This window comes from Ambystoma mexicanum, chromosome 7p (genome assembly GCF_040938575.1).
Source record: "Ambystoma mexicanum isolate Mex_15411 chromosome 7p, UKY_AmexF1_1, whole genome shotgun sequence".
Classification (NCBI taxonomy): Eukaryota; Metazoa; Chordata; class Amphibia; order Caudata; family Ambystomatidae; genus Ambystoma; species Ambystoma mexicanum.
The window spans coordinates 201,395,136-201,411,443 of NC_090939.1; positions in this window are offsets into that span (position 1 = coordinate 201,395,136).

Sequence of the window (16,308 nt, forward strand, 5' to 3'; positions counted from 1 at the left end):
ATATGGTAGAATATGTTAGAATAATACAGCTAAAGGCTTGAATTATGCTTTTCTTACGGCCCCCTTTGCTGAGCCCGCTAGAGCGTGTCGGCTCCCAGGACACAAATAGCACCTAATAGATAGCAAGGTTTGGAATGCAACTCTTCCCCCCCGTATGTAACTCGCTTCCAAGAACAGAAGCGCTGTGTTCTATTCAACAACTAAAAGATGCCTCCGCACTCACAAATTGCAAATTGTTATTAGAATAGATGTTTGAAGGTGTCCATCATCACACCAAGGTCAAAGAAACCCAATAAAAGGGGGGTGTTAAACATGCCATAGCTGATTGTTTCATATGCATTTTGTATATATGTAACTGATGTACGTAATTCACTCTCTTGCGTCCCTCGAGGTCTAGAGATACACGTCGCGGGGCGTGAGACCGAGTTGGCCAACTGAGACTTTTGCTTTGCAATAAACCCTAGCTTTGGGAATACAACCTCGTGTCTGGCGTATCTATCGTGTGTGGTGAATCGCCTTGTTTCCATAGACGTTAGGGACCCCTAGGGGCCCCTTTCAAGATGGCGCCTGAATAGGGACCCTCCCCCACTTGTTCCATCGCATAACGTTGTAATTGAGTAAGGCGGAGAACGGCGAGGACGGGACGATCGAGCCGGGATCAAGAGGTGTTCGGGGCGCCCTGTAAAAGTGATAAGAGACTCCTTTGCAGATCTGCACACATCTGATCCCTGATCGACGTGCCGGGCTAGAGAACAAGGAGGCGAGGGTCCCGAAACAAGGCGGAAGCCAAGAAACGCAGATACGACGTCATTTGGTGCGTCAGTATACAGGCGACTTGATCTATCAGTTGAGTCATTCCCCGATTCAAAGTAATCCTGATATTGGTTGAGAGTTGACTTTGCAAAATCAAACGCCCTAGCTAAGGTTGATTAACCAGGGGGAAGGTTGAAACATGCCTGGGGTATTGTCCACCTTAGCAGGGTTTTTCCGCTGTAGTAGACAATATTTGGAAGATGGCCAAATTGTACCACCTGGGGGATTGCCGGCGTATGAGATGTATGTAAAGTATGGAGTGGGTGCGATAATATTCTGTGAGACTTGGCATAGGCAAACCAGAAAGCAGCAAGAGCATCAGTGGCCGATTAATGGTAGTTTTGAGATAGTGAGAATAGATAACTTGGAAAGGGTGTTGATAAGAAAGAAAGCGCGTCCTGCAGCATTCAAAACTATTAAAGACTGGAGAAAGGAAGCAATGCTCCGATTCAAAAGCAGAGCGAAGCATGCGCGCAGGCATAAATCGAAAGGTGAAGTAGCGGAAGAGAAAGAAGAGGAGAAGTGGACTGGGAGTCCAAGAAGGGCAGGTAGGCGTGACTAGTTGAATATAGAAAAAATATATCCACAACGAGAATTGCACATAGCAGATGAATTGATAGAAAACATATTGATCCATACAAAACAAGGCCCAAGATCAGAAGTGAGGCCAGACACGTCGGTAGCTATTGCCCAAACCCCGCCCTTAGCCCAAGCTCTCCCTCCGGTAGCTCAAGCCCTCCCACAGCCACAGACCGCGCACATAGCACTTCCTATTAGCCAACCAGGCCCACAACAGACACTCCCTGTTCCCATTGTCCCATCCGCACCTCCCGCCTCAGACACAGACTCGGTACCGTCCGTTCCTCCCGGGGTTGAAGTTGAAACCGCGGGAGCAAGAGGCGGGACTGACCAACGGTGATGCAAGAGGGTAACTCGCAGCGCAATCAGCAAAGAAAGGAAGGTGGAATTGCAGCAACAGGCACAGATGTATATAGATGGGAATGATGGGACGGCAGCATTGGCTCCGATGTATGACTTCCGAAGAAGCAACGAAAGACAGGTAGTGTTGGAATGCATGGGTGAATATTTGGTGGAGAAATGGAAACAGTTAATTGGGAAATTACCACTGCAGCGATTGTTAGATTTGAATGCATTAGCACGTTGTAGGGAGAGGGATGAAGAAGTGAGAGAACATGTATATGGACTTTTTGAACTTAAAGATGAATTAGATAATGATTATGCCGAAATGTTTGCTACAGCTGGGTACAGGAGTAAGGATATCGGGAGACATCAGAAGGGGAAAAAGAGGTCACATAATAAACGGCAGCAGTGGGGGCAGAAGGAGATTTAGCAATTATCGTTGCTAAAACAGATGGGGCAGACTTGAAAGAATGCCTATTGAGAACACAGGTACTACTGCAGCAAGTAGTAGGACATAATGTAGGGAGAGGGAACGCACAAGGAAGGAGTAATTCGAATATGCATGGGGAAACAGTGGGACAAAATCAGTGTGCGTACTGTAAGGAGGAAGGACATTGGCGAATGCAATGTCCGCATCTGCAGAATAGAAATGGGTCTGGTCAGAGGAGATAGCATAGAGGACACCCAGGAGCGAATGGACCAAATAGGAATAGTATGCAGCAGCATCAAAATAACGGAGGTAATCAAAACCAAGGCCAAAACCAAAATGCCCCAAACCAGAGTCAGGGACAGCAAAATCAACAGTATGGAAACCAGAGTGGGGGAAATAGAGGAAAGAATGGGAACGTTTTCGATACACAGCCAAACACGTATTACAGTAACAGTAATGATTACACATCGGATGATGTGTTATTTCCCCAATCGGACAGCCCAGGACAGGGGTCGGAACCAGTGTCTATTCCCGTGAATCAGAGAGGACCCTACGTAGAAATGAGAGTCGGGAATAAGGAGCACCACTTTCTTGTAGATACAGGAGCGTAGAAGTGTTCAATAGACCACCACTTGGTTCCGGATATACCACTGTCAGGGCAAAAGAATGTTTCCGTAGGGTTCGCAGGTACACCAGTCATAAACCCAGTGTCCAAACCAGTCCCAGTTACAATAGGACCATTTACTGAACATTGTCCTTTCCTTTTAACAGAAAATTGTGGGGAGAACTTGTTGGGATTAAATGTGTTGAAAAAATTAGGTTCCGTAGTACATTGCACGGCAGACGGAGTGTTCCTAACGATTTGGCCACACGATGCCCCTGTGTCAGAATTCATGTCCAAAACTTTACCAGGGGAACTAAGTAAAGTGCCAACCTGTATATGGGCAATGCATGACAATGATGTAGGATGCTTAAAGATAGAGCCAGTAAAGATCATTTTGAAAGAAGGTGTTACCCTACCGCGAATACCCCAATACAGAATTGAATGAGTGAGAAAGGATTGAAGAGTATTGTTACAGATTTGGTGAAATTATGGGTAATCGAGGAAATTACAGGCAGAACATGCAACACCCCGATTCTTCCAGTTTATAAACAAGGAGGCAATGAAGTACCATACCGTTTTATAATTGATTTGCGCACATTAAACAAGGTAGTAGATCCACAATTTCCTCTAGTGCCAGATGTCACTACAATATTGACAATGATACCTGTTTCAGCAGAATATTTTAGTGTAGTGGATTTGAAAAACGCGTTCTTCAGTATTCCAGTGGACAAGGACAGCAGATATTTGTTCGCGTTCACATTAGGAGGACGATCATTTACATTTATGCAGATTCCGCAAGGTTACACGGAAAGCCCAAGTATTTACAGCAGAGCATTAAAAGAGCAGCTAGACATGCTAGAATTACCCGTGGGTTGTGTACTCTTGCAATACATAGATGATCTATTGCTAGCTGCAGACACAGAGGAGATTTGTAAAGAAAGCACTGTATTACTACTGTCACACCTAGCGGCACATGGCCATAAAGCTAGTTTGAAAAAATTTCAATATAATAGAAAGGAGGTGGCCTATTTATGCTACCTACTTTCAAAAGAAGGGAGAAGGCTAACGCCAGAACGCATAGAAAGTATTTCTTGTATGTCTATTCCAAAGACACAAAAAGGAGTCAGAGCCATAATAGGCAAGGCTTCATATTGCCGACAATGGATTGGTAATTGTGCATTAATTGTGAAACCAATGGTGAATTTGACGAAGAAAGATGTGGTCATGCCGTTACAGTGGGATGAGGAATGTCAGAAAGCATTTGATGAATTGAAAACTGCATTATGCTCGGCTCCAGTTTTGGGTACACCGAATTATGAGAAGGTTTTTAGACTGTTTGTGTGTGAAAGTGAAGGATGTGCATTGGCGGTTTTGACACAGGAACAAGGTGGAAGAAATAGGCCATGCAGCTATTTTTCTTCTGAGCTGGACCCTGTAGCGCGCGCACTACCACAATGTTTGCGATCTGTCGCGGCGGCTGCTGCGTCAGTGAAACAAACGGAAGGGATGGTATTGGGGTACACTTTAATTCTGATGGTGCCACATGCCATAGACGTTCTATTAAATAGGACACAGACGCAACACCTCACCTCTGCCAGATTGACAAGATATGAGATTATCTTGTTTGCGCCCAATATCCAAATTATGAGGTGTAGCGCTTTGAATCCTGCAGAATTAATGCCATTACCCATAAAAGAAATTGGGGGGAATGAATCACCCCCCCATGATTGCTTAATGGTCACTGAGGAAGAAACCAAGAGGAGAGTTGATTTAAGTGATACCCCACAGAAAGAGCCAGATGGAGAGTTATTTTGTGAAGGCTCATGTTTTAAATTACCAGATGGCACGACAACTGCCGCATATGCTATCACTACCCTAGAGAGTGTTGTAGAAAGTAAAAGAATTCCCTACAATTCGGCACAAGCCGCAGAAATAATAGCATTAACCAGAGCCTGCGAGATTTCTGAAAATTTGAATGTGAATATATATACTGATAGCCAGTATGCTTTTGGGGTGGTTCATAACTTTGGTCGACTCTGGGCTGTGAGAGGGTTTTTGACATCACATGGCGCCAGAATTCAACATGGCCCTTTGATTGTACGATTGCAGTCTGCACTCACGCTTCCAAAACGCCTAGCAATAGTGAAATGCGAGGCACACAAAAAGGTAACATGCAAAGTAGGAGAGGGAAACACGTTTGTAGACATAATTGCGAACCAAACTCCCACTGATTTAAATACCAAAATGATGACGGTTCAGACAGAGGAAGTACCCTGTATGATAGAAAATGGAGTTGTCACTGTCAAAGAAATGCAGGCCGAAGCTACGGCCGATGAAATACAGGGGTGGGCAGAGGGCTCTGCTGAGTTACATCTGGAGGGTTGTTGGGTAGACAAGGGAACTAGAAACTGGATGTTGCCAAATTCGTATGTGACTGCAATGGTCACAATGGCCCACAGCCCTACCCACATCTGTGCGAAAAAGATAATACAGCACAGGGCGTGGCTTGAGCAGCCATGGATTAGGACGTGCTTCCCGTGGAGCTGCGGAGGATCCGACAGATGATCCGTACAAACTACCTTTAAAAGTGCGCCACTGGTTCCAGAATCGATCACACACGCATGGGAATGGATGCTTCGCTCATTGTATAAAGATCGAGAAAAATCGTAAGCGGGAGTCTGGAGGAATTGCTCGACGAACGACGGCGGCGGCTCGGTCCATTGTCACACAAATGGCCGACAACGAAAGAAACAAAACCAGGGTACCTGAAGAGGACGAAAAAAGGCGGCGGCCACAGGGAAAGAACGGCAATGGCAAGGTGAAGGCGGAATACAAAAACCCCCGGGGGCCGTAGGTCTTGAGTCGTGAAAGCTTGGGTGCTGGCCCGGACGGCAGGGGCCCGAGGGCAGCAGAGGTGTGTGTTACGTCTCCCACTACCCCACACACTTACCTGGGTCCACGTAACCCATTGACCCTCAACCATCCTGTTAGATCACTGCATGGCAGACCCGGCGTTTATCGCCCCTCCCGTTCTTGGCAGCTGAACTGGAGATTGACATCTCGCTACATCGCAAAGCGTTGCCCACGGAGACCCGCACGTCACGGATCACGTGATTGCCCTTCACGCAGCAACGCTCCCGTGTCACGTATCACGTGACCCCTGAAATGATATAAAAGACTTCCGGAAACAAGGAGCGTTGCTTCACAGCTGTTTTCCTCCTGGATCACGTGACGCTACTTCTACGCTTTTGAAACTTACGGATTGTTTTTTTTTCCTCGACCACGCTTTGTTTCACGGATTGCCTCGCATTACCCTTCTACTAACCGAACTTTTGGATCTTCAGTTGCCGAACTACGCTTTGCTCCACGGACTGCTTCTGCCTCACCCTCCTGTTCGAACTTTGGTCCTCTTGTTTACTTGACTTCGGCTTCGTCTCTGGATACTCTACGGATCACGTCTGTCTGCTTGGTAACCTGGCCTCCGGCCTCCACTCTAGGTGTTTACCTATCCATATTCCTAGCCTCCAGCAACTCCTGCTCCGGGGTTCAGCCTTTTCTCACATCTCTGGGCCACCTCTTGTACAGATAGGTAAGCAGCACCAACTTACCTGTGTCTTTAGTTGTCCTTCCTGTTCTGTGCATAACTGCCTAACCTTTTGCTTTACAGCGTTCAAGGGGTTCTTCCGGCTGTTCCCAAATCGGCTCGACGGACTTCCACCTGTGGCCTCAAAGACTGCACAGGCAGTATTTCTGGTGTTGTCTGTGTGGTACTTGGGGACGGAGGTATTTATACTCTGCACGACCATCAAGTCCATAACAGACTGTGAAGCCTTTGGCCGTTCAGAGTATGAATCCCTCCGCCGGGGACCCAGTGACCGCTCTAATGCAGGCCGTAGCGGCCCTTAGGACCGACATGGCGGCAGCTACGACCGCCATTCACCATCACTTAGACGCCTTGCAAAGCACACGTTATCCTTTGCCTGCAGACGCCGAGTTCGGAGACCCTGCCCCTCCAGTACAGCCTGTCCCGGCCCCGGCCTCCGCACCCACACCTGTTTTGCTCCCAACCTCTTTCCCACTTGCCGCTCCAGAACGCTATCAGGGTGACCCGCGGAAATACCGCACCTTCATAAACCAATGCAAACTCCACTTCTTGTGCAGACCCCAAGCCTTCCCCGATTCTATCACAAAGGCTGCATTCCTTTTGTCCCATCTTTCTGGTGTAGCGGCTACCTGGGCAAACCCAATGTTAGAAAATGACCATCCTGCTTTATATGACTTTGAGCTCCTCATAACGGAAATGGCTAAAGTGTTTGACACCCGCTACAAGGCCCAGTCAAGGGACCTGGAATTACTAGATCTCTCACAGGGAAAGCAAACACTTATCGAGTACATCACCCGTTATAATCAACTCGCCGCTGAAACCTCCTGGCCAGAGGAGAAAAAGGCGATCGTGTTCTACCGTGGGTTATGCAACTCCTTGAAGGACGCTCTATCAGTGGTTCCTGCTCTTCCCTCTGTGTTTACGGATCTTGTAGACCTTGCACTACAGGTGGACGCCCGGAGGTCCGAACGGAAGGCAGAAACCACGTTTGCTGGCCAGTCAACCCCTGTTCCTTCCCCCGCCAGTTCTGAACCCATGCAAATAGGTGGGATCCGAAGCCCAATAACGCAGTCTGAACGGGAACGTCGGAGAACCGACAACGCCTGTTTTTACTGCGGGTTAAATGGACACTACGTAAGGGAATGCCCCCGACGACCAAAGAACAAGGCGCCGGGTTTTCAGAAGGCTCGCCCATGATACAGGGGGCACCGGCGAGCCTATCCACGACCCCCACTGAACCCGCCTTCGGTCCTATCAGACCGGTTGTGGTCCAGGCCCTGTTGAAACCTACCCAGGAGATCGTCCATGCCGTTCAGATCGTGATCGACTCCGGGGCCACGGGTTGTTTTATAGATATCACATTAGCCCATCGTCTCAATCTGCCTTTGATAAAAAAGGAACACCCGGAACCAGTGCAAGCGGTCGATGGCACGTCCTTGGCCTCTGGTCCGATTAAGCACCAAACTGCACCTTTGGAAGTGGTGATACAGAGCACTCATAAGGAGAGCCTGTCATTTGACCTCATCACCACGCCACAGTTCGGGGTTATTTTGGGTATCCCCTGGTTAAGGCACCACAACCCTTTGATTAATTGGGGAACGGGACAGGTAACGTTCGAGTCAGAAGAATGCCAGCACTTCTGCCTAACAGAACCAGAATCACTCTCCTCTCCCGCCAGAATCCTCGGCGCCTTGGCTTCCTCCAGTATCAGGGAAATAGCCACTGACACCACGTCAACACACACTGTGGGAGCCGTTATGGCAGGTATTCCCGTGGACTACCATGATTATCATATGGTCTTTGACAAAGTCACAGCGGAAGGTCTACCTCCACACAGACCTTATGACTGTCCTATTGATCTTCTCCCGGATGCTCCTATACCAAGGGGTAGGATCTACTCGTTATCACAGTCTGAAGAACGGGCTTTGAAAGAATACATTCAGCAAGCCTTGCGTTTGGGTCATATCCGTCCTTCCTGTTCTCCAGCTGCCAGCCCTATTTTTTTTGTCCCGAAAAAGGAAGGTGATCTGCGCCCATGCGTAGACTATAGACGGTTAAACGCTATCACCGTGAAGAACAGGTACCCCATTCCGCTCATCTCCACGCTACTGGACAGGTTGACAAAGGCGTCCCTGTTTACCAAATTAGACCTGAGAGGGGCATACAACCTAATCCGCATGCGGCGTGGAGACGAATGGAAAACGGCATTTTGCTCCAGACAGGGTTTATTTGAATACACAGTGATGCCTTTCGGGCTCTGTAATGCACCTGCAACGTTCCAGCGTTTCATCAACGATGTATTCTCGGACATCTTGGATACGTACGTGGTGGTCTATCTGGACGACATTTTGATCTATTCATCCTCCTTGAGAGAACATATTGCTCATGTTAGAGAAGTACTCTCCCGTCTCAAGAAGAACGCCCTGTTCGCCAAACCCGAGAAATGTCTGTTTCATACAAGGGAGGTGGAGTTTCTGGGGTTTCACATCACCCCTGGAGGGTTGTCTATGAATGAGTCAAAAGTCCGTGCTGTCACGGAATGGCCAGTCCCTGTCAACCTCAAACAGCTCCAGTCTTTTCTCGGCTTTGCTAATTTTTATCGGCGTTTCATTGCCGGTTTTTCTTCCATTGTATCTCCCCTGACTGCGCTGACTAGCCCTCTCGTCCCTTTCGTCTGGTCCTCCGTACACCAGGAGGCTTTTGAAGCACTTAAATCCAGATTTGTTTCTGCCCCCGTATTGCAGCACCCTGACCCGGACCTTGCGTTTGTAATAGAGGCTGACGCTTCCTCGTTTGCTCTGGGTGCCATACTGTCACAACCATGTCCAACTACGGGTAGTTTGCATCCGGTAGCTTATCACTCACGGAAGTTCACTGTAGCCGAGTCACACTATACAGTGACCGAGAAAGAGCTGTTGGCCATCAAGGACGCCCTCCAATCATGGCGTCACCACCTCATGGGGGCGAAACACCAAACCATAGTATACACGGATCACAAGAATCTACAGGATCTGGCCTCTCTTAAATGCGTGAACAGCAGACAAGTGCGTTGGCATTTGTTCTTCGCTGCTTTTGATTTTGTGGTTAAGCACAGGCCAGGTCTTGTTCATGGTAAGGCTGATGCCCTATCCCGTTCACCTGGGGGGGAACCACTGTCTTCATTTCCAGACACATTGTTGGGGAAGGGTCATGTTGTTTGTTTGTGTACACCATCCCAGCCACTGCTTACCGCCATTAGACAATGGGTCTCCCAACATCCGCATGCACTCACAGAATGGGACATTGTACTACGAGAGGGGTTGCCGTTTGTTCAGGGCAAGTTGTTCCTTCCCACATGCGATGTGCGCAACCAAGCGCTGGCCTGGTCTCACGATGCTGCCATAAACGGTCACCCAGGGCAGCAACGCACCCTGGATCTGTTACACCGGTGGTGCTGGTGGCCGTCCATGAGAAGGGATGTAGAGAACTACGTGAACACCTGTTTGATATGTGCCCAATGCAAGTCACGTAGAGGACGCCCCCTAGGCCTACTCCATCCATTGCCCATACCCCCCCGACCGTGGCATACTATCTCCATGGACCTTGTCACGGATCTGCCACGCAGACGAGGTTATGATACCATCTGGGTTATCGTGGACTCCTACACTAAGATGGCACGCTTCATTCCCTGTACCGGCATACCCTCGGCCCCAACGCTAGCCCGCCTGTTCTTCAGGACAGTCTTTTGTCTCTTTGGTCTTCCACAGGTCATCATATCGGACCGCGGGTCGCAGTTTACTTCCTGTTTCTGGCGTGCCCTTACCAAACTACTGGGAATTGATGCTCGTTTCTCCTCTGCCTATCACCCAGAAAGTGATGGGCAGACTGAGAGGGTTAATCAAGCCATGGAACAATATTTGCGGTGCCTGACCCTTCAATACCAAGACTCCTGGTACAATCTGCTCCACCTCGCTGAATTCGCATATAACAACTCACGACACTCAGCTACTGGTTTCTCTCCTTTCTATTCTATGTATGGTCAACATCCGCGCACCCTTCCGCTCCCGGATCTCTCCTCCGACACCCCTGCTGCCAACGCTTGTGTTCGCGACCTTGCGGACGTCCATGCTCGGACCCTTGTCCATCTCCGTGAGGCCCAAACATTGATGAAATCAAAGGCTGACCGGAGACGGTCGGTGGCCCCTGCTTATCGCGTAGGGGACCGGGTGTGGTTGTCAACCCGACACTTGCGTATACCTGGGTGTCGCAAACTGTTGCCCCGTTTTGTGGGTCCCTATAAAATCACTGGGATCTTGAACCCTGTGGCCTTCCGCCTTGCTGTCCCTCCTTCTTGGCGAGTCCACCCGGTTTTTCATACCTCTCTCCTCAAGCCTTGCCTGGCCCCTACCCGTGTCACTGCTCCACCACCCTCTGTCTCGGTGTCCTCTCCGGATGTTTTCGAGGTCAGTGTTTTCTTGGGTTCCCGTTTTCACAGGGGTCGCCTTCAATATCTCGTCGACTGGGTGGGTTACGGTCCCGAGGACCGCTCTTGGGTTTCCTCCAATGATGTCCATGCCCCGCTTCTTGTTGCCCGTTTTCATAGGGACTGCCCTGCCTGCCCACGGGGTCGTGGGCCTTTGAGGGGGGACTCTGTTACGTCTCCCACTACCCCACACACTTACCTGGGTCCACGTAACCCATTGACCCTCAACCATCCTGTTAGATCACTGCATGGCAGACCCGGCGTTTATCGCCCCTCCCGTTCTTGGCAGCTGAACTGGAGATTGACATCTCGCTACATCGCAAAGCGTTGCCCACGGAGACCCGCACGTCACGGATCACGTGATTGCCCTTCACGCAGCAACGCTCCCGTGTCACGTATCACGTGACCCCTGAAATGATATAAAAGACTTCCGGAAACAAGGAGCGTTGCTTCACAGCTGTTTTCCTCCTGGATCACGTGACGCTACTTCTACGCTTTTGAAACTTACGGATTGTTTTTTTTTCCTCGACCACGCTTTGTTTCACGGATTGCCTCGCATTACCCTTCTACTAACCGAACTTTTGGATCTTCAGTTGCCGAACTACGCTTTGCTCCACGGACTGCTTCTGCCTCACCCTCCTGTTCGAACTTTGGTCCTCTTGTTTACTTGACTTCGGCTTCGTCTCTGGATACTCTACGGATCACGTCTGTCTGCTTGGTAACCTGGCCTCCGGCCTCCACTCTAGGTGTTTACCTATCCATATTCCTAGCCTCCAGCAACTCCTGCTCCGGGGTTCAGCCTTTTCTCACATCTCTGGGCCACCTCTTGTACAGATAGGTAAGCAGCACCAACTTACCTGTGTCTTTAGTTGTCCTTCCTGTTCTGTGCATAACTGCCTAACCTTTTGCTTTACAGCGTTCAAGGGGTTCTTCTGGCTGTTCCCAAATCGGCTCGACGGACTTCCACCTGTGGCCTCAAAGACTGCACAGGCAGTATTTCTGGTGTTGTCTGTGTGGTACTTGGGGACGGAGGTATTTATACTCTGCACGACCATCAAGTCCATAACAGTGTGAAAATGCAGGCCGCACCACAACCAGCACGAGAAGCGCTCGCTCGGCATTGAACTAGCAGCGGCGAGAGGAGGTGGAGGTTGCGACTGCCTGGAGACCACCACGACAGTCCGTAAAGAGCGGAAATTGCAGCTGGGGAGACACTTGGTCGCTGAATCGTGATAGGGAGACCCACCGGTAACCGGAAAATGGCAGCGCAAGGGGCCGTGGGCAAGAATAAGACCAAACAACCCACAATGGACATTTTTGCGAAAGCACAACTGTCTCCTGCGGCCACCTCAACCAAAGGCCCGATGGCACAGGCTGAGGGCGCGACAGCGGCTGATAATCGTCAGATTTTGGAAGCCATTACAGAGCTGAAGGAATCTTGGGGGGTTGCGATGATGGACCTACGCACTTCCCTGGAGGCTAAAATTGAAGCAGTGGGCATCGAAGTCTCCCTGCTGAGACAGGATGTCAGGGGACTGGCGGTACGCACAAGCAGCCTAGAGGGTGCGGTGAAATCTAATACGGACACTGGCGCCAACAATACAAAAGAGATCCATGTCCTCAAGCAACAGGTGGCCAACTTGGAGTCTCGAGCAGAAGAAGCAGAAGGGAGAGCGAGGAGAAACAACATTCATGTGGTGGGACTGCCGGAAGGCGAGGAGGGCCAGGACCCGACTGATTATATCGAGAACTTACTCCTACAAGGAATCAGGGCCAGTACACTCTCGCAAGGATTTGTGGTCGAGCGTGCACATAGAGCCCTCATGCGGAAGCCGAGACCAGGGTCCCCTCCACGAGCGATAATTGCCAAAATACTGAACTATAAAGACCGGGAAAAAATATTTGAGTATTTACGGAAAGGCGGAACAATCGAGAGGGCCTCGAGCACTATCATGGCATACCCGGATTACACTATGCTGGTCCAGAGGCAGCGGTACAGCTATGTAACCATCAAAAGGAGGCTGCGGGCGGCTGGGATAAAATATATGCTGCTGTACCCTGCAAAATTGAAGGTCGTGTATAAGGGCAAAATGCACTTTTTTGACACTCTGGAAGAAGCAACAACGTGGTTGGATCTGCAGGGCTGCCCGGATCAAGACACGGAGGAGACACAAAATGGACGTGAAAAGTGACTTAGACACGGTATGCATTTTGCTATGGTGGCGAGCGAACATCCTAGGCGAAGGCTGAGAACGATGGGCCTGGCTGTAGGAGGCTGATATTCGATAACATATTGCGGATTGTGAGAGACTTGATGGACTTGAATATAGTGGTGGTTACATATATTTAAACTGCATAGCAATGTGTAGTTCTTTGATGTGCTATTGGAGCGGCAGGGCGGTAGCACCCTACCCCCCGAATTGTAGTTGTAGTTATAGTAGTTTGGCCACTAGGGCGGCCTCACCTTGCGGAGCTTCGAGTACAGGCGAAAGCCGGAAAGAGCTAGATGCGGGGGAGCCTGAGATCCAGGGATGGAGCTGGGCAACAGTTGGGGGAGAGAGTGTTGGGGAAGGGTTGGGAGGCGGGGGAGAGGGAGTGGGAAGTTCGGTTTGTTTTTGGTTAACAGGGTTTTAGAAGGGGATGCGAGCCTATCTAGATTGGAATGGAACTCAAGGTTACACTGCACCTGGGGGGTGAGGGAATGGGATCATACCAGGCCATGGGGGACCTTAAAATACTCACATGGAATGTGCAGGGGCTTAATAGCTATTTAAAAAGGAACAAGGTTATGCTGTATCTGCGCAGGCAGAAAATAGATATTGCATTGCTACAGGAAACCCACCTTACACGTGAGAAGATGGACACGATTGCGGGAAAGTAGAAGGGGGTGTTGGTGGGCTCTTCGTACTCGGCCTACGCAAGATGAGTACTTATATGGGTGGCGCCACATGTCCCGTTTCAGCGGTTGCAAGTGGTGGCTGAGGCAGACGGGAGGATGGTTATGCTGAGGGGATTGGTAGAGAATAGGGAGATAAGTATTGTTAACACGTACGCCCCGAACCAGAACACGGCGGCGTACATTAGGACACTGAGTGCGAACCTGAGCGTGTGTGTGGGAAGCGCAGTGATCTGGGGAGGGGACTTCAACTGTGTATTGAACCCGAGGGTGGATAGATCGGACGGGAAAGTGGATAGACCGGCCCCTGCAGCCAGGGCACTACAGACACTGCTTGATGACTTTGGGTTGGGAGATGCATGGAGAGTGTGGCACCCTGGGGAAAGGCAATATTCGCATTATTCTGCCCCACAGCAGTTATCAACAAGACTGGACTAAGTCTTCGCATCACCAGAAATGATAGCGGAGATTGCGCACATAGAGTACAGGGCCAGGGTCCTCTCGGACCACTCGCCCCTGATTCTTGCGTGGCAATATTGCCCCCCGAGGGCGAGGATCCCGACATGGCGCCCACGAGCGGAGGCGTTGAGAGACCCCTTCTTTAGAGAAGATTTACGGGAGGAGATCGTAAATTATTTTGAAACCAATACTGGGAGGGTGGACTCGGCAGGGACACTATGGGAGGCCTTTAAAGTTGTTATGAGGGGGGCGGCCATGGCGAAATCCAAGGGCCTACAGGGTGGGGTTTCAACAGAACTGAGGGAGACGGAAGCAAAATTGGAAGAGGCCTTAAAAGCCGGCGACGATGCAGCAGAGAAACTAGATTTGATACTTAAGCTGCAGCAAAAATGTGCGGATTACTGGGAGAGGTTGTGCAACCTTATCTATAAAAGGTACATAGAGAGACAGCATGCGGGAGGTGACAAACCGGGGAGAATTTTGGCGTGGTTATATAAGAGCGAGACCCCAGAGCCACAATCAGAACTATAGAGAGGGAAGATGGTAGCGTAGAGGACACCCAGGAGGGGGTTAATCAAGCGTTTGTGGATTATTATAAAGTGCTATACGCAGGGGTCGAAGTGTTTGAAAACAAGTAGTGGAGCTATGTTCCCTGCTGGCCTGCACCCACTCCCCACAAACCCCATTACCACGCCCCCTCCCACGCACAATGCAAACCCTCAAACACTTGCACCTGCTGATTAGGGGAAAGCTCAGTGCAGTGCACTGAAAGTGCAAGCTGCAACGCCTTCCTACACTTTTATTTTAAAATGAAACAGGGGTTCCAGCGGAGAGGTTACTGGTTTTACAGGTACCTGGGGATAGATATATATCACACCGTGGGGGAGGAGCATAGGTGTAATACAGAGGTGGCAATACAAAAAATTTAGAAATGTATGCGGTTTTGGGCGAAGCTGCCTTTGGCGATGATGGGGCGGTGAGCGATGCTAAAGATGGTGGTCCTGCCAAGGCTCCTACATTACTTTGGGAATATTCCGTATCTGATTCCTAAAGGGTTTTTTGCCAAACTGAATAGCATGTGTAGGGACTTTCTGTGGCATGGCACGCGAAACAGAGTGGTGTTATGGAAGCTCCAGAATTTCCATGACAAACGGGGTATAAAGCTGCCCAATTACCAGGCGTACTATTTGGCGAGCCAGTTGCAATATGTTGCCAAATGGCTATCTGATGAAGAGACCTCCGAATTTAGGCTGTTTGGGCGGGATTGTGCACCCTTTTATTTGAAAGAAGTTATGTGGGCACCCAGGGCGCAGATGGCGGGGCGCCCTAAAATGATGCTGCTGGGGTGGAAGGTGTAGCGCAGGGAATGCCAATTGATGGGGAACCCGTCCCCATGCTCGCTGCAGATGCCATTGGTGGTATTGACAGGGGCAGACGCTCAGCTGCGACTGATACTCCGGACCCACTGGGAGCCGGCTGGGGTGGCAACGATGGGGGATATTTGGCAGGGGGGCTCTTGTGTTACCTTTGAGGGGCTGCGGGAGGAGGCTGGGTTGCACAAAGGCCAGTACATCACGTACCACAGAATGGTACAGAGGATTAAGAGAATGTTGCCCGAAACTGTGTTGGAGGAAGAACTGGACGCCACCATCGACGTTATATATGATATAGCTGAGGGGGGCCATAAGGTCTCCAGACTGTACAAGATGTTGATGTCTAAACTGGGGAAGGAGGTCACGCAGCTGAGATTGGACTGGGAAATGGAGGTTGGGGCCCAAATGGGAGATGGGATGTGGGAACGGGTGCAAAGGTATTATAAGAAGGTGTCTAGAAACGCGAGACTGAAACAGATACAGCTTTACATAACACACAGGGCTTATATGACGCCTTGGAGGATATCGAGGTTCTAGAATGCAGGTCGGCAAGCATGCCCCAAGTGCATCAAAGAAAACGCAGCCCCAAGTGCATCAAAGAGAACGCAGGCATGGTGCATATGTTTTGGTCTTGCCCGATCATAGAGAGGTTCTGGAAGGGTGTAAAAGAGAAACTAGAAGGAAGAGGGGTCAAGATAGTAGTGGACACGTTATGGGCCTGCCTGCTGGGGGGGTTCCCCAGACCA